The sequence below is a fragment of the Delphinapterus leucas genome, chromosome 19 (assembly GCF_059928025.1).
Source record: "Delphinapterus leucas isolate spDelLeu-1000000601 "Yukka" chromosome 19, BTC_Dleu_Yukka2, whole genome shotgun sequence".
Lineage (NCBI taxonomy): Eukaryota > Metazoa > Chordata > Mammalia > Artiodactyla > Monodontidae > Delphinapterus > Delphinapterus leucas.
The window spans coordinates 67,127,186-67,153,065 of NC_143147.1; the positions used below are offsets into that span (position 1 = coordinate 67,127,186).

At 39.9% G+C, this 25,880-nt stretch overlaps 1 protein-coding gene across 1 annotated transcript in view; it reads right to left on the reverse strand.

The window, feature by feature from the left end:
- KCNJ2 (potassium inwardly rectifying channel subfamily J member 2) overlaps positions 1–25,880 on the reverse strand; it is a 404,418-nt gene that overhangs the window by 33,717 nt on the left and 344,821 nt on the right. Inside the window, exon 3 of the transcript XR_016389076.1 lies at positions 1–25,880. This exon is cut by the window's left edge and continues 33,717 nt beyond it; it is cut by the window's right edge and continues 36,855 nt beyond it. The gene's annotated coding sequence lies outside the window, so the exon portion shown is untranslated.

Here is a 25,880-nt window from a genome sequence, read left to right on the forward strand (position 1 = left end):
TTAATATTTAAAGTACATAAGACCCTTCACATAAAATGTCAGAGAGATACTGACTCATATTCCTATGTTGAATTTCTCAGCTACTCACCTGCATTGGCTGCCACTACCATTGCATTGTACCATGCAATTTACTGACCAGCAGTAAAATGCGTTTAAGTGCAGTATGATAAAAACTATGGAAGATGTTATAACAATCATATTTGAAAATGAGTCCCAAACCATTTCATGAAAACTTACATTCTTGTAATAAACAAAGTCATAGGTCAAAATCTCTAACTACGGAATATATGAGGGCAGGTGTGCCTTAAAAATATGGGGAAAGACGCTAAAAAAAGAGTGGATATATGTATATGTATAACTGATTCACTTTGCCGTACAGCAGAAACTAACACGACATTGTAAATCAACTAGACTCCAATAAAAATTTTAAAAATTTAAAAATAAATTTAAAAATAAAATAATAAATTTAAAAATACAATAAAAGTTAAAAAAAGAGCCCCCTTTAAAATATTTCTATTTTACAAAAATAGAAATAGCTCAGCTTTAGATTTATATACCTAGGGATTCATCCTTACCGGATCTATGACTTCAATTAGCAATACCCTCTTAATAATAATAATAACAACAACGATAATTATTAGATCTATACATGATGGAGCTTGTATACTTACTGGGAGTCGGGTATTGAGCTAAGCTTTCCAAATGTGTGTGGTCACTTGGCGCGCACGTCTTTCAATGCTCACAATAATTGAAAGAGGCACATACTACTATTTTGACAGTTTTAAGGGAAAGAAACCCAAAACAAAACAAACAGAATAAATTAGATTTCAAAGGAGTAAGTTAGTTGAACTGAGGCTCCAATCAACCAATACATAAGCCCATGATTTTCATCATACATTTGATTTCTTCCTCGTACATTAGGGAGTTTCTAGCGCTGACATTAGAAATAGCCTCTCCAAGAAACAGAACTGGAGATGGTTCACCAACACAAAAAATTCCATCATTCAACCTAATACAGTCTAGTCAGGATATTAAAAGCCCTGTTGAGAAGCACAATTCAAAGGAAAGAACACTGCTTTCATCCTGTGGTCAGTAGCATGAGGTTCTGTAATTCATCGTGCAAAAGGCCAGTTACACACGTCCTTATCAAGTGAAGCAGTGCATGCACGTCATATGTGTGTGCATTTGTGTGTGTATCAGAGCAGGGCAAGGGTCTTTTTCTTTTTTTCCCCCCCTTTCTTTTCCTCTTTATTTTCTCCAGGCAAGAGTTTGATGCCAAGCCTATTTACAAAGTTCAGCTTTGGGGTCGTGAGAATTTTGCTGCATACAACCGACAGTCTTATGTTCCTGAAACTCACAAAGCTTTTATGAGCTTCATTCTCTCTCTTCAGCGCCATGTATCTTAACCTCTTCTTCTCGACCTGCCCCAACTATTGTTGAGAATCAGAGAGGGAAGTCTGGACACAGACAGCTAGAAACTCAGCTTATTACCTGAGTTTTATGGCTGGAACACATTTGACAATATTTTGGTGGGTTTTTACTGCAATAGGATCTATTCAAGCAGTCTTTTATTTTGAGCTAGCTAGATCTCTGGAGATCAATATAATAGGAGTTTTGGAGAGAGACAGCTATTCTGAGGTTTTCCTGAAATCCAACAAAGAAAGTCATGAGAAAGATAATTTAGTAGTCTTAAATACGATTTCCCTGATTTCCATCGGGCATAGTTCAAACCTACATCAGTAAATTTGTGGTTGTGATTGACAACCTTAAAAGTAAATTAATAAAGAAATCCCCATAGAAAAAATGCTGTATAAAGGACAAAGATCCAGAAAAAGCCTTTCTTAACTAGAGGTCAAAAACAGTCGAGACCACAATTTCTGGCTGCGGGTATATTGTATTCTCACTTCAGGGTAACAGCTAGTTTTCAGTAGTAAAACTTAAAACAAAAAAATATAGACAATCTTCAAGGTACAAACAAGCTGTTTTGGATTTGTTTTTATGTCAGCTGTTTGAATCTTGGAACATGGTTTTCCCCACGGAAACAATGATATAAATTGCAGTTAGGTTCTTAAGACAGTCAACAAGTCTATTTAACTAGTGATGTATTCAAACTATAGTACTAACGACATTAACCCTAGATCCAGGTCTTGGTGGCAAGGGGCCATGGGGAACCCTGTATGAAGAAATATGGAAAAAGTGATTTCTTCCTCTTTAATGATGAAATACTGAACCATTCTAGATACTGCAAAATAGCGTTTGTTGATGACTTTTAGAAACAGAACAAGTTTTTGTGTTTGAAATTTTGAAAAAGAAGAAAATTTAGCATCACATAAAATCATAGACCAGGGATCACCATTTATTAGTATGTGGGTGAAAAAATTTAAAAGCTGGTTGCAAACAAAATGCATGGTACCAATTATTTGTCTATCTGTATATGAAAAACTCTGGAAAATATAAATACATTTTTATGTGTATAAGTTATTTTCCGCTAAAATAGTTGTTTGGGATATCTATGATGCTTTTCTTAGGATAAATGCTTCAAATCATACTTGCTGGGACAGCATATCTGCTATTTAAGCCTTCTGATGGGTATGGCCAATGGCTCTTGAGCAAAGGTGGTCCTAATTTATGTTCTCCCCAGAAGTCCATGAGAATCACTGTGCAAACATTTTGAAATAGGTTTGTTTGTTTTCAGCACCACTTCATTTTCCTTTCCACGCTCTTTCTAAAGCTACCCTTCCCCCAATGGCTGTATTTCTTTTCTGCCACCCAAAAGGCCCTGGTGCCTTGTAGATTGTAAACGCCTCCACTACACCCGATCACTCATCCTATTGCATTGTTACTTAGAAAGTGCTCTTCATCCAAAATGACCACTGGGTTCCCAAAAATTGCATCTCCACATCTGTAAAACTGTTTCCAAGAAGTGCACCCCCAGAGCCGAGAAAAGATTTTTTTTGTTTTTAGGAATAAGTACACATCTTGAGGAGAGAATGTTTTGTTACAGTATCCTTTACCCAAAATTCGAGGTACACAAAAGGACTTATTTCAAAAGAACAGTTAAAAGTATGGATCCCGGGACTTGCCCCGGTGGTCCAGTGGTAAAGAATCCTCCTTCCAATACAGGGGACACGGGTTCGAGCCCTGGTGGGGGAACTAAGATCCCACGTGCTGCGGAGCAACTAAGCCCACGCACCACAACTACTGAGCCTGCGCTCTAGAGCCCGCGAGCCACAACTACTGAGCCTGTGCACCACAACTACTGAGCTCATGCGGCCGCAACTACAGAGTCCACAGACCACAAGTAGAGAGAGAAAAACCCGCATGCCACAACTAGAGAGAAACCCGTGCGCCACAAGGAAGACCCCATGTGGCCAAAAAATAAAAATAAATTAAAATTAAAAGTAATAATAATAATGGATCTCTAAATATTTGGTGGCTGCAGGTAATGAATCACAATGCGAAAATCGTTAATTGATAGATTTAAAATGACTTATGCCTTGACTTAGCCTATTTCTAGGACTTAATCAGAGATGTGATCACATATTTAGGTAAAAGGGGTGCAACCAGGGTTGTTTAAAACATAGAATAAAAATAGACATAGATGCCAGTTATAACAGACTCCCGTGAAGTAACAAACGCTCTCGACATATCCCATAGGAAGGATGCTAATGCATACAGAATAGCGGCTGACACAGTTACAGAAAGACTAAAATGGGAACGCTCACATCCTCCTAAGCTTGTTGAAATTGGATTCTTAGATAGATCCATCCCTCAAGCTGCAAGCACTGATCACTTTGTTATCAATTGTAAATATCAACTTAAATGTTCTGTCTTAGACTTTGCTTCATAATGAGTTTACACAGCTCTCAAATCCTGAGTTATGAACTATGTTTTGATAATGAGATATTACAGTCAGAAGTTAATAGTAATAAAGATGTTAAAAAAAAGAAAAAGTCAACAGTAAACTCTCTGAGCCTATCTTCAGGAATTTTTGTCGGGAGAAAACAAGCTGCAGAAAAATGCAAATTCAGATAGTGTCCTTGGATCCTTAACGAAACAAACAGTCCTATTTTGGGCCTCTGCTATTTCCCCTCCTTCAAGACTGCAGGTGCTTGGTTCGTTTCCCCATCTCTCTGTCGCGTAGAATAAAAATAAATAAATAAAGACACACAGGCCCCTTGTCATTGCCATGCTCAGCAACGAGCACTGCAACTGGGGTTTATGAGGTCATAAATTATTGTTCCCTGTCCTGGCAAGTAGCTTTTTTGAAAGGCCACATCCGGTCTATGGGGCACCAGCTTTTATTATGCATTTCATATTGAAACAAAGGTCAAATTAATTGACCTTATCTATGTGAAAAACCAGCTGGTTGCCTAGAGAAATAAAATCTTTTACAGAGACTTTGGGACAAGTAAACAACAGGAAAATTCAATCGGATGGCAGCTGGAACCTCCAATAAGAAAGAGAATTAATTTGGAGGAATTTAATTTCTGAATGATCAGCTGAGAATCAATAACAATTATGGTTTTTTTTCTAAGGAACAACAGAGCCAAGGCAGTTCCAAAAGTCATCTGCATATTCACACATTTTTCATATATTTCTTTACATATTACAGTGTTGAGGGAAGGAGTCAGAGAAGTTATAAGCAGTCCGTTTTTAGACTCTAAGGACAAATGTAGCAACCCTTTGTATGGGGATAACGAAACCATTAAGAGTCTGAAAGAAAGCATTTTTGACCTAAAAGAATCAAGGTTAAAGTAAGGTTTTATTTTCCCAAAAAATATACAAAATAGATATTCTATACCTCCATATCAGCACAAAGACTAAGAAATATAATATAGGGATCCAACAGCATAGAAGAGGAGGCTAATTTATTTTCCTAAGACATCTGTCCTTCCATTTGCTCATATGGTGAATGGGATAATAATTCTTGCCTCTCATAATGTTTGTGAGAAGCAATTCAGGCAAGGTCGATGAATATCTTAGCACTTGGGGTCTGGGCAATAAGCAATATACATGTTAGCCTTTAATATTACTTTTAAAAAGATTTGAATCACGATTGCCAGTCAGAACAACAAAAGGCCACTTGCCTCTGTAAGGCAAAAAGCAGTTAGCTTATGCCTCCAATTTCTTAGTTTATTGCTTTACTTTGCTCCTTCCATTTTATATTTGCAAAGCATAGCCGTTGACACAGTGCAATGATTCAGAACGGTGAAGATTTGTGCTACTTAAAAAACATTTGATACCATTGACCGTTTGTGACTCTAATATGTGAATTTGACCTCCATGTGAATTTAACAAGTGTATGAAGAAATATGGGATGGAGGGGTATGCATGAGACTTACTCAGAAGGATACTCCTGTTGATTCACCATTCCAGTCCTGGTATCTCTTATTTTAATTACTGAGCAAACTTAAGACTTTCCTGTGGGGGAAGAGCAAACTGGATTTAATGGATGAGGTCTTCATACTGCAGCAAAGCCGCCATCAGATGGAAGCCTGCTCGACAATCCAGTATGGAAGAGATTAAGCCACAGAGAGCACATCTGCTTGGTGGGATGCGGAAAAAGTTAATGGCTGTGAAAAAGGGTTTGAACTTCAAGCTGAGGTCAGAAACACGGTGATTTAGTGACTTTAGTAAACAGACTCTCAAAGAGGTAAAATGAAATTTGGTTTCATTTTGACCAGGACATAGAGAACATCAATAAAGTTTTCAAGGCTCAAAGGTAAGATCCATGCCCACTTGGAAAGTGAACCACTTGTAAAAATCAATTCGCTGTTACATTACACTTTTTAATTTCACCCAACCTGGGATGTAATTTTAGAAACGAGGACATAGAGATGGAGTTATTCAGGCAAATTTAAAACCAAACAAACAAAAAAGCAAAGGAAGGCAGAAGAGGCAAGTGACTCTTGACCCCTGAACCAGTGTTAGGCTGAAGTCTCTGAAACTAAGAGAACTGAATTGCACGTCTTCCTTAAATTCATATGCAAGAAAAGACATGACATCTTTCTGCCTCAATCCACATACAAGGTTGATTTAACATGACAAAACCAAACACGTTCATGAATGTGCTTTCTAAAATACCTGGGTTTTGCTTATCAGGTGAGATTTGAGGGTAGCGAGAAAGAAAGTCAAAACAAAAGAACAGGTCAGAAATTTGTAGAACGAATAAAAGTATTGATTTTGGAGGTGGATATGTGGAGAAGAGGAGGAGATCAAATTAGATGCTTCGGAAAAGAAGAATTTTCTTTCCATTTTTCTAAAGATGTAATAAGAAAACTTCTCTCTACTGAGTAGAAAGGGTTAATGCCACATCTCCAGAAATTCATGTCCGGATAAAGGCCTAGAAATAATCTCATGGGAAATGTATTACTGGATCTTAGGCCATAAGGTGGAGTCATTGATTTATCAGCTTCACTACAGTAATCTGAGATCCAGCAACAGATGCTGATGTATGGAAGGCATTTGCATTTTCTTAGGAGTCTTGGAGAAGAGCGAGCCTGGTATCTTTTGCGACTTAAAAAGACCGTCTTGGGGACGGGGGGCTGATCAGATTCCTTCGGTCTCCAGTCTCCGTGTTTCCTGGTGAAAAACAGGAACGTGCGTGAGCTGCTTTGACTCCAAGGACCCCAGGAATCGTCAGTGAACCTGAAAGCCCTCACATCTGGCTACAGCTTGCCCTTGTTTGCTTTCAGTTCTGCACACAGACGACCACCCTGGCTGTGAATTCAGGGATGGCCCAGCCTTCTGTATGCACGGCCAGGGGAGGTGGGGATTCTGCAAGCTCACCTGGTCCAGGGTGAGGTCCACTGCCTTCTCAACTGGCCTTTGTTTCTGTTAGTGTCGGCCCTTTGGAAAGAGGTTTCTGTGGCAACAAGCACACATTCATCATCCTTTCTCCTTTGCTTACTCCTTCTCCATCAGCTATAAACTATGTCCCGGCAAAGAAAGGTCTGTGCTCCGTAGCGAGGCCTCCGAGCACATACCCGTACAGAACAGAAACTTCTGGGTGAGATACCTCCAATAACAATTTACTTGGCACAGATTTTGTTGCGCTCTGTGACAGTTCAGATGGTTTCTCATCTAAAAAATTATCTTCTCTCTAGGAGAAAAAAGTTGAAAAGCAGACTCTCAAAGAATCTTAGATGATGATTCAGCACAATGAGTTGCACTTAAAAATCAATATATGAGGATGGGACAAACATGCATTATAATGATGGGGTAGTTAATAGTTGAAATCATGAGCTCTGTTAGTTTTTCAGAAAATCATTAATTTGGGGGGGATTGTTGTTATTCCAGAAATCCATTAGCTTTAGTTTAGTTTTTTTTTTTAATAGCATATATACAGAACTGAAAAGAGAGCAATCAAGAAATGCTCCTTAAAAAATAAAGCAATTCCATTTCCACCTTTTTCCTTTTCTTTTCTTCAAAAAAAAAATATGATTTTTGGGGGGAAAGAGACACTGTAATTCTAGACACACAACATCAAAAAAATAAATAAAACTAGTAAAAAAGTGAAATTTTAATTTATTGGAGTACTCTGCCTATCTCCAAACAAACTGGATGCATTTCTAAATATAAATGACAGAATGAAATGTTATTTTCCTATATATATATATATATATATTTTTTTTTTTTCTCGGTACGCAGGCCTCTCACTGTTGTGGCCTCTCCCGTTGCGGAGTACAGGCTCCGGACGCGCAGGCTCAGCGGCCATGGCTGACGGGCTCAGCCGCCCCGCGGCATGTGGGATCTTCCCGGACCAGGGCACGAACCCGTGTCCCCTGCATCGGCAGGCGGACGCTCAACCACTGCGCCACCAGGGAAGCCCTCCCATATATTTTTTATACAAGCCTTGAAGCATATCATCAAGCATCTAAAATTTTTTGTTGTATAAAGAGAAGCAAAACAAAACCAGAACAGCAACAAAAGCAATCTAGATGTATGCTTTCTTCCTTTTATCTGTAAACTATGTGCAAAAGAACAGGAGGAATCTGCGTTACGTTGAGGAATCACGCCGCTACGGCGCTGCTACCCACACTCCTGCATCTACTTCTTTCCTGCTGATGAGGTTGTCCCTCTTCTCCCTCACTCAAGTGGTGGATCCACAGAACTCCGCTACACTGACTCCGACCCAGAGAGCTGTACCTGGCTGAAATTTTCCAACGGCCCTATTGTTCTTTGTCTTTCTGGTTCATAAGTGTCCACCAGTCATTTATCCGGGTGTCTAACCAAAGATGCTGTCTTGCAAGTGTCCAACAAGTTGGCAGGGAATTTGCTTAAAACTGTGTGTGTTGATTAATTTTTACAGGGAAATTGATAAGCAGAGGCAATTTCCCCCTGAGCAGGAAGGACTGATTCCCAGAGTGGTCTATATTACTGGTAAAATATTCCATAAGATCGTACGGAAAAACCTGAACGAGCTTTTTGGCCAACCCAATACTTTTTAACTACACACCCAAGCCTCAGGTCTTGATCTATTAAGCAGAAGCCTTGGAAATGCCACTTATTGGAATTTTTGCTCCAAATATCCTGGATTAAGATTAAATAGGTGGATATGGACATAAAGAAAAGGAAAGTATAAAAGGGAATGTGGTAATTGGAGATCACAAAGGAGAAAGCCAAATGAATCTTTTTGAGATTTGTAGCATTGCCATGGATGTGGTTGGCAGTCAGCAGCGAAAACATTGCTCAAACATTGTCTAAATTTTAATGGCAGAGAATATGAGTACAAATAAATAAAAACAAGTAGCCCCTATTGTTAGGAACACATCGTGTTGCATGTTAATAACTCGTCAGCAGTAAAAGTTTCAGTGTCAAGATGCTTCTTTCTCAAATATTGCTGGTAGTTTTTCTCTGTTTACAAAGAGTGAGTATTGACAATCACGCCTTTCCTGGTGTAGGAGTTTTCCTGACAATTGGGACAGGAATAATGTCCCAGACCTCTGGCATCTTTTAACTTGAAACTCAGAAATGGATAACTCAGAAAATGGACCAGAGAGAATCATTATTTGTGTATCTCAGTGTGCCAGCCTCTAAGGCATGGGGTATACGGCAGTGAGTCAATAAATATTTGTCAAATTATGGCTGAATCACTAGATCTCACTTTGTGTAAGTCTAATATAATCTTTCTGGAAAAATTCTGGATTCCTCTCCTCTCTGTATCAATCTTTATTGAGAGAGTTTATACAGAAAGCAGAGAATTTGACTGGCATAGTACCCAAAATATAACAAATGTCTGATGACTCAAACCAATAAATGAAATTGATGAATTGGAAACTACCAAGCAAGCTGTTTTTGAAACACAGAAATTCATTCTAATTCCTTTTTGGTTTTAGAATTTGCCTTCTGAGTTACACATTGCCTTGGCTGATGTTAGAAAATGCTTTTATGTCCTGATTGATAGAAAGTGTGATAAAGAAAGTGGCAGGAAGAATAAACGCAGTTTGGTCCTTTCAGTGGTAGCATCGCAAATAAATCGTTCTCCGGCACTTAGGCCTGTCCCCCGTAGTGAAGCACTGACAGCATCATACTGGTCATTTGAGTCTTCCACGTCTTGGTAGTTTCAGACTTTGCATGCTACGCTAATGTCTGGGGAAAGATAGATGTCCGTTAATTCTCCAGATGTGCTATCTCTCCAACTGCACTTATATCTGTGTCTGGAAATGTTTAAATAAATGGCTGATATTTTTTCCCCCACTCCTTTCGGTATATCTCAGAATCCTGGATTCCTGTCCACAACCAGTTCATATCTTTATTGATCTTCTCACAGTACTAGGAATTCTTCCTCTTACAGTATATCATAACATTTTCCAAATGTCATTTGTTTTCAAGTGGTCGTTTTCCTACGGATGAACGAATTTTAACTGATGTGCCGATACTTCCACCTAGTGGCTAGAGTGGAGAATACAGTTGTTTTCTTTTCATGTTGAAAACTAAACCTAGCTCTTTTATCATTCAATGGCTTGGCAAATATTTCTTGAGTACTTTCAATGAGCTACACACAGTGAACAAAACATAATGAATACAATAGTCTCCTTTTAGAAGTATTAAGGCAATTCATTGAAAAATCACTCTAATATACTTACTGAAATATATGGTTATATATTTAATCATTAATAAGCATTGTATTTTTGGAACAATTTTACATTTGCAAAGGTAATACAAGAGTTCCTGTATACACCTCACCCAGTTTCCTCTTATGTCAACATCTTACTATTCCATGGTGCATTTGTCAGAACCAAGAAATTAACTTTGGTACTGATGCTTTCCTATTAACTATTACTATTAACGAAGTTCAGACCACATTTGGTCTTCAGTAAGTTTTCCTTTTCAGCTCCTTTTCTGTTCTAGGATCCAATTCAGGATACCACATTACACTTCATACCGTATCTCCTTAATCTCTTCTGGTTTTTTCTTTTTAACGCGCTCCATTATTATACCCTACCAGAATTATTATAATAACCGTAGAAACAACAAGAACAGCAAGAAAAGGGAGCGCAATGTATCTCTTAGGCAATTGACTATCCTATTCTTATGAGGTTATTGTCGAGGTTTGAAAGATTTTAAGAACATTGAGAAAATGACAACGTTTGGAAGAACCAAATGAAAATATGCTGCGTCCATTTAAAAACAGAAATCTGGGAACAACATTTTCTTTGTTCTTTTCTGGTTGGCCTTTGAGCATCTGTAACTTGCGATGGGTTCTACCACGGAGATAGCAGCCAGAGAGTGGGAGAAGTCAAGTGCTCAGTGATCAAGGTGCCACTCATTCCTTAACAAACCCCAATTATGATTCTTCTCTTCCACTCCATAAATTATACTTTTGCCGATATCGCAAATAATATCTATTTCAATATATGTCATAGAAATTTGCTGCTCCTTATATATAATTATGGATCTCTCTGCAAATTATAACGCAATTGACCTCTCCCTCCTTCTGGAGAATTATATTGTCTTATATACACACGTCGATTTTCCCTGTTCTTCCAGGTGCTCTTCCTTCTTTTTATTTTATTTATTTATTTATTTTGCGGTACGCGGGCCTCTCACTGCTGTGGCTTCTCCCGTTGCAGAGCGCAGGCTCCGCGGCCATGGCTCACGGGCCCAGCCGCTCCGCGGCATGTGGGATCTTCCCGGACCGGGGCACGAACCCGTGTCCCCTGCATCGGCAGGCGGATTCTCAACCACTGCGCCACCAGGGAAGCCCTTCTTTTTAGTTTTTAATCGTTTCTTTTCCTCATCTGCTTGTCCCATAAGTTCTGCTATACCTCAGAGTTCTCTCTAGGTCCTTATTTTAATACCATTCCCAAGCAATCTAACCAATGACATGGTTTTCTTTACTGTGTATATGCAACCCACGATATATATCTCCAGGCTGTATTTTTTTGGCTGAGCTACACACCAGTATAATCCAACCATCTGGTGGCCTTCTCCACATGGATAGCTCTCAAACATCTCAAAATCAGTATTGCTAAATTTGAACTTGGATATCACCCCCAATCTACTCCTCTGCCAGTATTTAAAGCATTTTTCCTATAAATAATAACATAAGGGACTTCCCTGGCGGTCCAGTGGTTAAGACTCCATGCTTCCACTGCAGGGGGCGAGGGTTCGATCCCTGGTCGGGGAACTAAGGTCCGGCATGCCAGGCAGTATGGCCAAACAGTAGAAATAATAATAATAGCATAGGATGCCCAATGAGAAATCTTAGCATGGGCATTAAGTCTCAAACGTAATCAAGTGGCAAACCTTGTCAGTTCTCCCACCTAAACATCTCTTAAGTAAAGTGATTTCTTTTTTTCACAGTGACCCTCTACTCTAGTCACCTATTAGTGACAACTGCAACAATGTCTCTCACAGGTTTCCCTGGGTCCACTACTGCTCCCATGCATCAATTCTAGCAAAACCAGTTGGTGTGAGCTTTGCCTATGCAAAAAAAAAAAAAAAAAAAAAGATTTTCCTTCTTGAACTAGATGAGAGCTCTCCCGTGACCATAAAGAATAAAATCCTTAACATGGCTTATGGGGCTTCCCTGATCTATCTGTGGACAACACGTCCAGCGTATTAATTTTCTACTGATGTCAAAACAGATGACTACAAACATAGTGATCTAAAACAGCAAAGATGGATTGTTTTATAGTTTTTCAAGTCAGAAGTCCAACTCAGGTCTCACGGTGCTTAAATCAAGGTGTCAAGAGGGCTGCATTCCTTTCTGTAGGCTTTATAGGAAAACCCACCGCCTCGCCTTTACTAGCCTCTAGATGCCACCCACTTTGGTCCTGGGCTTATGACGTCCACCATCCAACACTAAGGCTGGCAGGGATGGACGGATCCCCTGTCATGTATTGTACTTCTCCTTCTCCTTCTCCCTTATCTCTCCAATGCTCTTCTCCCTCCCCTTCCACATTTAAGAGTTCACACAATTAGATTGGGATCGTGTCCTTATTTAAACGTCAGTGGATTAGCAATCTTCATTTCATCCACAACCTTAATTATCTTTTACCACATAAGTGTTCACAGGTTTCCAGGATAGGATGTGAACAACTGGGGCAGCGGGCATTATTATTCTGCCTGTCACAACTAGCCGTATTTCATTACTATTGTACCCCATGGTCTATGTCATAGAATTTCCTTCTGTTTCTTGGGGGACAGGGTATCGATGAGAGCAGTCAACTCCAGTTCTTCCCCCTAGCCGTCCACCTCCCCTCTTTATCTGGTTAACGCTCACCCTTCCCTTCATTCTTTAAATTAAAATTCACTTCATCATGGTGATCTCTTCTGACCTTTCTAACCGTCAAAGTCAGGGCAAATCCCTTTGTTTTAGCACAATCTATTCCCCCCACCACTTTATCAGTTCCCCTGTGAAATGTAATTTTCATGTTAGCAGGGACAATGTTTGCCTTGTCTCCTATGGTATCCCAGCACCTAGCAGGGTATCTGGCAAATGAGTGGTGACTACATTAGGAATTGAACTAAAATTTTTAGTCTTTATCTCTGATATTCCCTCTGCCTTGATTCTATTCTATTCTTCTACCTTACTTCTAGTTTTCCTCTGCTTGGCTAATTTCCAGATTAATGGATTTAGATTAATCCAGTTTCATTTCCAATTTTTAGGATTCAGCTCTATTTTGTTCTCTAAGTCTCCTCTGAGGTACCACTTGGTCATGACCCTTACACTGTAATAATATTCACCCTCCCTTAGATCTTAGAGCTATTTGAGGACAGACATATATTCTTTTTTTGTTTTGGCCATACTGTGCAGCATGTAGGATTGTAGTTCCCTGACCAGGGATTTAACCCACACCCCCTGCATTGGAAGTGCAGAGTCTTAATCGCTGGACTTAACCACTGGACTACCAGGGAATTCCCCAGACATGTATTCTTATGAAGCCACATCTCTCCAGGGTCTAACACAGTGCCTGATATATAGAAAGCACTCAATCAACGCTGTTGAAGGGATCAATGGATTGCTTCTTAAGAAAAAAAATTACATCAGTCAAAAAAAATAAAAGCACTAAAGTTGCTGAAGAATGTGTACACGAAAAAAACTCTCCTCTTATTTATTTATTTACTTACTTGCTTGCTATTTTGCTTTCTTTATTTTGAGGGAAGGGTGCCATGGAGCCATGACCTTAGAATAAAGCTCATTACACTTGAGAAAATAATATCGCTGTCAAATTCCATGCTACCACAAGATGGCGGGTTCGTATTGTGCCTGCCACATATATAAGCGCCGTAAGTGCTTATATATATATATATATTATATATGTATATAATAGTCCATCTTCTTTCTGAATAGTTAATATCTATGATAGTAGAATAAATCACTAATCAGTGGACCCCGTTCAAAATACATTATACAAAGGAAAGTTCTGGCTAAATATCTATTCCTGCTCCTGAGTCAGTTAAAAATCTAAGATCTAATCATTAGCCTCACACTTTCTTTTTCCTTCCTAGCACTTCAGTAGCTAAAATTTGGTGCATGGCTGCTATGAGCAAGGGGTCGATCCCATAGATGGATAACATTTCTATGTCTCTAAGGAGAAACTAAAGCTGGGAAATGTTGACTACCTCATCGAAAAACAACTGAGCTAAAATGTAAACTCAGGTCTTTAGATGCAAAATTACCTGTTTTTGTACTAGACCATTCTGCCTCCATAGCTGTGTGTGTGTGTGTGTGTGTGTCTGCATGTGTGTTTTCTCCCATGCGGTCCTCTCTTCCCAATATTGTCTGTTTTTGAAGGACAAAATTATGGTCTAACCAATAGATTTCCATCCAATCAAAACTGTAACTCAAGCTTCTTCCCTCTGGGCCACTCCTGACCCCGCAGCCTCTCCAGGATGGGCCAAGCCAAGGGGCTCTCTGTGGCCTCCTCTGAGTGGAAGGTAGTCAGCGGACGATGGTACTTAAGCTGAACCGTTAAGAGCTCTCTGCCATTAAAGGGCTTGTGATCAGCAAAGGCAGGGAATGATCACTCTTTAAAGCAATTCTCCTTGAACACGGTCACCTTGGGAAGAGTTCTCTTACAAACAGACATATAACTCAAACATCTGATACCCAGGCATCCCATACAATGGGTGTAGGATTTTTAAAGAAAGATTTGGGGGTAAATGGCTGGTTTTAACTATACAGGCTTGGAACACCATCATTCGGGAGTGATTTATAAACCCCAGGGCATCCTCTGACAGAGATGCTGATGTTGCCATCTAACTTCTGTGCAGGTGACTCTCCAAGTCTCCAGGAATTGAATAACTGGAAGGAAGCGTTCGTGGATTAGGCAGATGGCTACGAATCTGAGAGCTTCACTTTGGTGATTCTGGCTAATAAAACTGACATATGTGCACCTCGAGTGTAAGAAGAATCCCAAGTCTGGTGCACTCACAACAGCTGTCCTTACTTGAAACAAGTGAAAAGATGCCACGCACGGTGCATAGGCTTTTAGGAAGAGGTCGGAAGAGGTCTTGTTATCAAGGGTAAGTCAGATACCTCGATACAGACAGACTGTCTTCATTGAAAGCACAAGTTCAGCTCATCATGCTGTCGATGGTTCAAGCAATTGTCGGTGCATCGAACCAACTCAGACATGCACACAGAGGAATCCCAGGCTGGGCTAGAGAATTAATATTTGCAGTAATGTGTTAACAACTAATACAATTAAACGACCGTATGATGTCGCTTCATCAGTCAGGAGAGGAGTCCACCTACTCACTGAGAAATGTATTTGCTGAATAATGGAAACTTGCATTTTTAAATGTTAATGGGTGTCTAATAACATTTCTTTAAATATGTTTTAGATTTCATCATAAGCGAGGTGATTAAGATATTAATTATAATCACAATAAGATGTTGAATATTCTAGAAGATAATAAAAAGGTAATGTTTAAAAAAAACTTTAAAGAATATATATATGTATGTATAACTGAATCACTTTGCTGTACACCTGAAACTAACACAACACTGTAAATCAACTCTACTCCAATAAAAAACCACGTTAGCCCCTAAATTCCCTGAACCCTGCAATGATATAATTTTGTAATTTTCCAAGTAGCAAATTAAGCTATATTCTTCCCTTCATAAAGAGGGAAGATAGCAGGTAGCATGAAAAGCAGCTGACTCCCTGCAGCCTGGAATTTTCTGTTCCATGTTGGTAGGTGAAATTAAGCCTCCAACTGTCCACCACGGGGCCACAGTCGTTCAAGGTGTGCGGTGGAGGTGAGACAGGTACAATGAGGAACCCCCACACCTCATCCCCTCTTCAAAAAAAGGATGACACAGAGCACGTCACTAAGAGCCTCACTGTGTCACTTTCTGCATTGCTGTGCAACCAGCGTGCAGGCTGGCTGAAGCTTTATCACCCTCTGGTGAGGAGGAGACACATTAGCAGAAACTTCAAGGGAGAATGAATGGTCCAAAGGAATGGGGGTCGTCTACATGGGAACCAAAAGTTCACTGAACACCCTCCAGCATCAGAAACCGTTTCTGGTTGACACAGTGTAACGTGAGAAGATTCCGTGGACGTGGTGTCCAAAGACATGGGGCACGACTTTTAAAATGTAAAATCATCATTTGAAAAAGTACAAATAGGAAAGGGATGCTAATGGGTTTCAGAAGCTGGACCCCTCTGCCTTGGTTATTCATTTTCCAGACCTCTGTTGAGTGCCCTGGATCCTGGGCCTCTTCCCAAACATGAGGACTCTGCTGTCGTGGTGGCTTAAATAATATCACACTGTGGACAGAGAAAGATAATGAAGTGCTGTTTTCTTGCAGAGCAGTAGCACTGGAGCAAATAAATAAAACAAGGCAAAACCCAATCCAAAATGTCCTCTGCTGATGTCTCTTTAACTATCTTTTGTCTGCGATTAATACAAGCAGCTACTCAGTCATAGTCATGAAAACATGATTTCTGGGAAAACAGCACATCTAATTTGTAGACACAGAGGTGAATGCGATCACGGGCCAAAGGTATTATTTAGGGAATCCCTCGTCATGGTTAAAATAAATAATTTTAATAGCTTTCTTGTGAAATAACAACAGAGCAGCTGGGATTGACCCAGTAAGATTTTAGGCAAAACTGGCCCACTAACTACTTTTAGTTTTCATATTAGTAGCCCCCGAGATGATCTGGAAGGAGTTAACTTTGGGCAAAGCCACATTCTTTCAATGATTCCATTACATAGAAACACAATAGTTCCTGATGAGTTTACCCAGCTTCACTGTTACCCAGAACCGCATGTTCTAAACTCTACCTGAGTCTTTTTGCAGTAAAAATACCATCACTTAGCACTATTCCTATTTGTACATAAAACTGTTGGCCTCATGAAGTCAAGTTTCCAACAGTATAAAATAAATAAATAAGTCACCAGAGGACCACGCAAACATCTCCGCTCTCATGTTGGAATACTGTTCCAGATTTTCTCTTCCTTTCTACTTGCCATTTCTTTCCAACTGATCCTAGAACGTTCTTAACTGAGATCACTATGTTTTGCTACTTTGCATTTTGTTGTTTCTTGGAATTTATGTTTCCCCTAATCCAGACAGCAATAACTCTGCTGAAGTCTTCAGAGGTACTTTAATTTTTAATATGACTTTCAACATTTTCTAATCAAGGTAAAACCAGAGAAACGATTTGGCTACCTCCAATTTTTTTTTTTTCACATAACCACTACAATAATATGTTATACAATTTTGCTAGAGACCACGGTAAGAACCAAAACAAAACCCTCAACTCTCTCTTGCATACTATATTACTAAAATGAATGGAGTTTAACATTGTTTCCTATTTAAGAATTTTTAAAATATATTCTTTACATAAATTAAAACATAGGACTGACGAGAACCTACTGTATAGCACAGGGAACTCTACTCAGTGCTCTGTGGTGGCCTAAATGGGAAGAAAATCTAAAAAAGAGGGGATATATATGTATACGTATGACTGATTCGCTTTGCTATACAGCAAGAAACTAACACAACATTGCAAAGCAACTATACTCCAATAAAAATTAATTTTTAAAATGTATGGGCACTTTCTAGTAGTCTGCAATTACTTTCTTTTTCTAAGTATTTATTTTTTTATTTTTTGGCTGTGTTGGGTCTTCGTTGCTGTGCACAGGCTTTCTCTAGTTGCGACAAGCAGGGGCTACTCTTCTCTGCGGTGTGAGGGCTTCTCATCGCAGTGGCTTCTCTTGTTGTGGAGCACAGGCTCTAGGCGCGTGAGCTTCAGTAGTTGTGGCTCGCGGGCTCAGTAGTTGTGGCTCGCGGGCTCTAGAGTGCAGGCTCAGTAGTTGTGGTGCACGGGCTTAGTTGCTCTGCGGCATGTGGGATCTTCCCGGACCAGGGATCGAACCCATGTGCCCTTCATTGGCGGGCGGATTCTTAACCACTGCGTCACCAGGGAAGTCCTGCAATTACTTTCTGAAATCTGCAAAGGTTGGAATATACTCCAAGGAGTATGAGAAGACTAATTCTGTCTGAAAGGACAGTAATATTAACCAACATATAGGAGGCAAGGAACTGTAGTGTTTTGAAGATTTCATTGTCCTGTCGAACAAGCTCTTAAACCTATATTTGAGAAAAGGTACGTTTCATTTTTTGGCATCAGATTCAGGTATGTTTATTACCATGAAGTCAATCACCAAACAAGGTGATTTTTACTGAAAAGAATAGAGGCTTTAGAGTGAGATGGACTCAACTGTGAATGCTTATTCATCCACTACTTGTGTGACTATATCACATTGCTAAAACTGAAGTTCCCACTGAGACGCCAAGAGAAAACAGATCCACGTGAGTGTGACAGAGGCTACTCTGGAGGAATTCTTAGAGGGGTTACAGCTGTCTATCCCATTCCTCTTGCAGTGGATGTAAAATGTGGGGACTTATGAGAATTCTCTGGAGAGAACTATTGTCATGAAGGTGAGGGATTGTTTATTTGCCCCCAGCCGAGACAAAATGGGCTTCAGCTACTTGGAGGATCAGATCCCAAGCATCCCATGATTTGAAGACATGGTAGGTTGAGGTCTAACTTCTACCCAAGGAAATCTGGAGGGCATGAAAGTTGCTTTGGCTGACGGAGCAGAGTTGAATTGCTTCATTCAGAAGTAACTGTACGTCCATGCCATAGTTATTCCGTGATTGTACTTCCTTTCATTCTAAAGGAGCAGTAGGAAATAATGTTCCATGTGTTTACATGCCACTGACCATGCTTACTCAACATGTAGGTTACGTGACTCTGGATGAGTTAGTTACTTAATCTCCCTGGATTTTTGATTATCAAGCTTTAAAAATGAATTAAATATACCTTATCTCATTAGAATCATGATAAACATGCTCATGTAGGCAAAAGCACCTAGCGAAATGCCATGTGAATGGCAGGCACTCAATCACTATTAGCATCTTTCCTTCCTCAAATGTTTCCATGCTGTCATTCTTTGATCTCAGAGTAATATTGAAGAATCATTAGCAAGGTCAGTTCACTAAACCAAAGAAGTTAATGCTTAGAAATGAGCTGAAGCTGGGAGACGTTTGTCTCTGGTTATTAGGAAAATCACATAACATCTCCTTGGGCCATGGTATTTGCTGGATTCATGGGCACGATACCTGTGCAGTCAGAGAAGGGCCCTGGGCATGGTTTAATGCTCTGCTTTCACTCGTCTTGAAACTTTTAATAATGTAATGTTTGAATTTGTGTTTTGTAGGTAAAGTCCAATGGGACAATGGTGTATACGTATACATGGAGGAGATGTCTACATTACATATGTCCACTGTGGCTTCTCACTGCCACGTTTACCTATAGCATCTGCAATGCCCCATGACACAAAATTCTAACGGACCTTGGAGGATGCAGGGGAATAAAAGGTGAGTCAAATGTGCAAGGTAAGCGTGTTTCATCTCCAAGTGAGTGACCTGGGCTCTGACATCCCTGAGAGGCTACATTTTCCATTCAAATCCAATTGCTTTTCAATGCACAAAGCAGGCATTTCAGGAAACACACGTGACCAAGGAACTTATCATATCCTTTCTTACTTGGGTTATTTTCCTGTATCAGCCAAACATTTATGCTGAAAATGATGACAAAGATAAAAAGACAGTTGTATCCATCATTCCCTTCCTTTCCAGCTTTTCTTTACTCATCGGGAAGCCCCAGGTAGAAAGTGTTGATAGGATGTGTGTATCAAGAAGTGAAAGAACAGAATAGGTTGTTTTATGTAGCATTTCCACTCTTCTGATGAGAAGGAAATACAGACGCATGTTTGACCTACAAATTGTATAATTTCAGTGATTCTGCATATACCAGTGAAATGCTCTTATATTTGGGTTTAAAACTGGCATCGCACAGCGCAAAGATAGATGGGAAACGTATGCTAGTAATTACATCTTTCAACTTCCTTGCTTAGGACAACATGAAACAAATAGCACCAAGCAAATAAAAAACACCATGACAAGTTGAGAGCGATCTCAGTACAAAGGCAAAAGGTTTAGATTTTAGTGAATTTAATAACCCTTTCCCCTGCTTTCTGAACGAGGGGCTCTATTTTCATTCCGTACTGGGCCCTGCAAATTACGTAGCTGGTGCTGGCAGTCATTCTTTTGTCTATAAAATGAAGTATTTCTACAAGAAGATCTCTTAGGGCCCCGCGGTTCTAACATTAGGGCTTCTACTAGAAAAATAGGCTGTCTCTTTTTTTTTTTTTAATTTTTATTGGAGTATGGTTGATTTACTATGTTGTATTAGTTTCGGGTGTACAGTAAAGTGAATCAGTTATACATGTACATATATCCACTCTTTTTTTAGAGTCTTTTCCCATATAGGCCATTACAGAGTACTGAGTAGAGTTCCCTGTGCTGTGCAGTAGGTCCTTATTAGTTATCTATTTTATATATCGTAGTGCGTATATGTCAATCCCAGTCTCCCAATTTATCCCTCCCCCGCCCCCATCCCCAGTAACCATACGTTTGTTTTCGACATCTGTGAGCCTACTGCTGTCCCTATATAGTACATACTATACAGAATATAGCACATAGCTGCCCTCTGCAGGCTTGGCCAAAAGATGGCGCCTTTGCGCTGAGAGAAAGGTACCCCTTCTTTGAGCAGTAGTGGCCTGGATCCTGAGCTCATAGCTAGGACCTTTTACCTGAATTTTAAGCTTCCATTTACCCCCTTGGCTGGGTGCCTTTATACAGAACAAACTACACAGCATTACACAGCAGTATTGATTCTATCCACTCAAACGTTTTCCTCTTACCATTTGAAAATCTGAGTTGACCTTCTCATTTTCGAACCCATAGTTATGAATCATGATTCAAAGAATGGCTGCTATTAATATGTATCTCGTTTCTGTGCTAAAAGGAGACTAGAACGATGCTTCTTGCATCGTTGCTTTGGCATCTAGGTTTTGGCAATTCTAGACCAGCGGTGGTAGAGTACAATGTTATGAACTTTTGAGAAAATAGTAGGAATTGTCCAAACATATAACCCAGTTGGGTTTTATTCTTTGCTGTGGGTGTTCTTTTTACTGGATTCTTTTGAAATAAAAATCATGAAACTCTTAAAAAGTTGCTTCTTCGGCAGTCTGTTCCAAAGAGAAGGAGTCCTTGAATTATAGCATTTAAATGTGTATCATTGCTTTTCAATGAGAACGTGAATCCAAAGACTGGTTCTCTTGATTTCATTAAAAATTCACTGCCTTGTCCTTCAGAGCAGGTCTGTCGACTGATTAGATACTCTCGATTCTAAATGATGACCTTCTGCCCTGCTACCTTACCCTCCCCGGGTGGTTTAATATAAGTGCATTGCTCTGCTTTGTTTTCTTCCCACACTGTTGTGAAGTGTTGCCATGAGGCAGCTGAACAGCTGCTCTGCTTTCTCCAGAAGTGGCTGCATTCCAATAGTGGGCAAAGCGAATTATGTAAATTTCGGTTTTTTCAGGGTTTCCTTGGAAACTAGAGATGCTGCTCCTGTTGGAACTGGACCTGGAAACAAGAAGATGAAGTCGAACTTTGGAGGGGTCGGGGGGAGTGAGGGACAGGAAACTGGAGATTACATTCATAGGAGTTGGCTTCATTTTTATTTTTCAAGTATGTCTATTCAGCTTAAAGGGGATGTAATAGTCCAAAGAATAAAAGTAGCAACACTGGATTGCAGGTCCCGACCTCATCCTCACATCCACAGTGACCTCAACTGATTTAGTCCATTAAAAATGAGGTAGAAATAGAATCCAGAATGTCTCCCCTTCTGAACTTAAAAAGCTAAATTGAGTAGAGGTTCCAGTTACTATCTGATTATTTCAATATATAAAAAGCCAAATAGGGGCGATTCAGCCCGAATCTTCTTGCAAGGCACTCATTCCATTCAACTGGTAGAGAGAGACCTTACTTTGTACTCAGTACACTCAGTACTCAGTGTTGCATCTTGAGAAAACAGAGAGGAAGATCAGAGTATTCCTTGCTAGAGCCCACAGGTTAAGAAAGAAAATAGTAGACACTGAAGCCTTGATGTAATAGAATCGACAACTTAGGAGCATATGAGGGCCAGCGAGTGATTCTACTAAGGGCTCACTGATTCTCACCGGATATTTCTGGAATGCCTACTATAGCATGACACTTGCTAAATACTGGAGAACAGTTATTTAGGGTAGGTTCTAAAACGGACTATCCACATGATACCAAACAAAAAAATGTCAAACAACCAGTTGCTTTGCTACCTTATACCCAATAACTCATTGTCCAAAATATATTGCAGATGGAATGAACCAAATGTGTTGGAAGGATGTGAACATAACTAATGAGGCAGTTCCGATCCTTGAATTGATCTAAGGATCTTCACTTTAGAGCCTCTGAGCTAAAGAAATATTGATTTTAAAAAAGGAAGTTCCAAAGATTACAGAAACGCAACATTTTTACAAAGGTGTGAGAATTTATGAATTTCCTGTTATTGTATTACGTGTATGATATTTCAACCCTTTTTACAGTGTTTTTATTCCACTGACGAGGAGATTCTGTTTAGTGGGCTTTTAGTGACTGACAATTTGATTTCCTCTATAACTTACATGTTTTTTTTTTCTAATATTTTAATCATTAGAAAATAAGCCTTTACTTCTCGGTAGATGGGATTTGTTATTTCTCAGTTGAAGACCAAAGAGGTAGAAATATCTTTTTAATCAAACTTGGAATAAGAGGAATTAGGGTTTGATGCTGTTCATTGTTAGATTTAGTAAATATATGGATTTTTTTCCCCTATGATTCTATGTCTTAGTTTTTAGCAAAAAAAAAAAAAAAAATAGTTACCATTCAAATCTATCACATGATATTGTGGGGTGACTCCTATTTCCTTTGTCACTTCTAAGAATTGGTCAGAGCCATTTGTTTTTCCTCTCTTCCTTTTCCTCTTCCTGCGTATAAACCTCACAACAATCCTTTAGGTATTGTCTGTATTCTCACAAATAATCTAGCCAGAGAGTTGGGTAACTTTGTGAGGTCCTAATAAGGACCTTCAGAATTCTCTTCCCTATTATCTATTTATTTTGGCCAACACCTGTGGCCCAATTCCAATGGTTGTAGCCATTGCACTTGGGAGATCATATTCTCATAAATTATACTGTTTCCAAGCAGGTCAGGAGATCTGTGTGGCTTCTGATTTGTAAATATATACAGTCAGTTCTGCTTGTTTTGAAAAACGTGAATTTGTTCCAACGTGACTGGTATATTAAGGACCAATTTGAGGATAACAAATTTTGCATTTGCTTGTGGGCTTTTCCTTAGTGAATTGGTACAGCCACTATGGAGAACAGTATGGAGGTTCCTTAAAAAGCTACAAATAGAACTACCATATGACCCAGCAATCCCACTACTGGGCATATACCCTGAGAAAACCATAATTCAAAGAGAGTCACGTACCACAATGTTCATTGCAGCTCTACGTACAATAGCCCGGAGATGGAAACAACCTAAGTGTCCATCATCGGATGAATGGATAAAGAAGATGTGGCACATATATACAATGGAATACTACTCAGCCATAAAAAGAAACAAAATCGAGCTATTTGTAATGAGGTGGATGGACCTAGAGTCTGTCATACAGAGTGAAGTAAGTCAGAAAGAGAAAGACAAATACCGTATGCTAACACATATATATGGAATTTAAGAAAAAAAAAATGTCACGAAGAACCTAGGGGTTAGACAGGAATAAAGACACAGACCTACTAGAGAATGGACTTGAGGATATGGGGAGGGGGAAGGGTAAGCTGTGACAAAGCGAGAGAGTGGCATGGACATATATACACTACCAAACGTAAGGTACACAGCTAGCGGGAAGCAGCCGCATAGCACAGGGAGATCAGCCCGATGCTTTGTGACCGCCTGGAGGGGTGGGATAGGGAGGGTGGGAGGGAGGGAGACGCAAAAAAAAAAAAAAAAATTAAAATAATAATAAAGTAAGTGCTAGCTATGTGTTAATTTAAAAAAAAAAAAAAGAGGAGTACTAGGTAAACACAAAACTGCACTCAGATGAACAGAGCCAGCTGGGAATACACAAAGCACATCAACACACACACTTCACAAGGACCCTGAGCCACACCTGCCCACATCTGCTGTTACAACTTTCCGATCTCAAAGAAACCTCTTTCTACCACTTTCCAATAAGTCAGAGCTGCTAAAACCATCCCACTTCCACAAGCAAACGTCAGAAGCCATATTTGTTGTAGGATTTAAGTATTTCTTAACCATTTAACATGTGCTACCATTTTGGTTGGGTGCCTATCCTTTTTTGTAAATAAGTCCCTGATTAAATTTAAGAATGGTATGCCCCTAACCCCATGACATGTGGGTTCTATTGCATGATTTTGCATATACTGGTGATTTGGAGGAACACATATATCACATTATAGTAGAAATGACTGTATATGCAAACTGAATGGTAAAGAGCGGGACAGGGTGTATGCATTCAATAAAAGAAAGAATGGCACAAATTAACCTATCTATGAAAGGGAAACAGACTCACAGACATACAGAACAGACTTGTGGTTGCCAAGGGGGAGGGGAGGTGGGGGAGGGAGGGACTGGGAGTTTGGGGTTAGCAGATGTAAGCTATCATATACAGGATGGATAAACAACAAGGTCCTCCCCCCTCCCACCCTCCCTATCCCACCCCTCCAGGCGGTCACAAAGCATCGGGCTGATCTGCCTGTGCTATGCAGCTGCTTCCCACTAGCTGTGTACCTTACGTTTGGTAGTGTATATATGTCCATGCCACTCTCTCACTTTGTTCTACAGCAGAAATTAACACAACATTGAAAATCAGCTACACTTCGATTGAAAAAAAGAAAGAACGTCATTAAGACGCTCACCTAAAATTTGCTGTATACTCTTAATAATGCTGGTTATTAATCACAGACGGTAAGAACATTGTCCTAAGCCTTGTGTATGTGTTGCCAAGTCACTCCTCATGGCAAATTTATTAAGTAAGCATTGCTGTGTCAGGAGAATAGCTTTTTGCTCCGTCTTGACATTTCCATCCATGTGAAGGACACGGCATGAGAGGACAGCTTCCCAATTATCACCACTCAGGGTGCTGGCCGCTTGTGCTCTCTCTTGAGCTCCGAGGAACTCACTTCCAGCTCCTGCCCACCCATCATTCCTTCCCCATCACCCCCATCTGGTGTGCTTTATTGGACCAGACAGTTCTCATCAGCTCTCCCATGTACCCACACCTAGTCCATGAGAAAGCACTCACGCTTCATTGTTCCTGGGAACAGCTGCAAGCACAGGGAAATCCCCACGGAGAATCATCTCCTGTCTCTCTTACCGCATAGACTACTCAGAAGATCCCTCATTGCCTAGGTTTCCCAGGTACAAGGCAGACCCCAATCTGCTATCCCGATCACCTGCTGGAACAACAGTATACACTCTCCAAATAGCCCTTTGGGAGGTTTGAGACGAAGCGGATGGGCAGACTTCTCATGACGGGGAAGGAACAGAATGAGATGGATGCACTATTCTCCAAAAACACACTCTCACAAAATCCCTTCATCCCTCTTGGTCCTTTTATTCTCAAAGTAGGCAAAGGGAATCAATTGTGGCAGAACAGATTTGACATTTCCATTGAAAATCTGCACATGGTAGACTGGGACTTCCCTGTAACTCCTATCTTGCAATCTTTTCAGACCAGGAATGTAGGGAGAATGAGGGTGCTGACACCCAGGCTTCCTCAGAAACTCAAGCAGAGTTATTGAGAAGTAAAAAAAAAAAAAAAAGGAAGAGAAGAATTACATAAGCTGCGTATTCCCACTAAGAGGTGTTTGACGTAGCTAAAAAATACAGTTTGGGGATGCGAGCTTAATGTGTGGAAAGAACTACTTCTTAACTCGGTGTTTTGTGAAGGCTT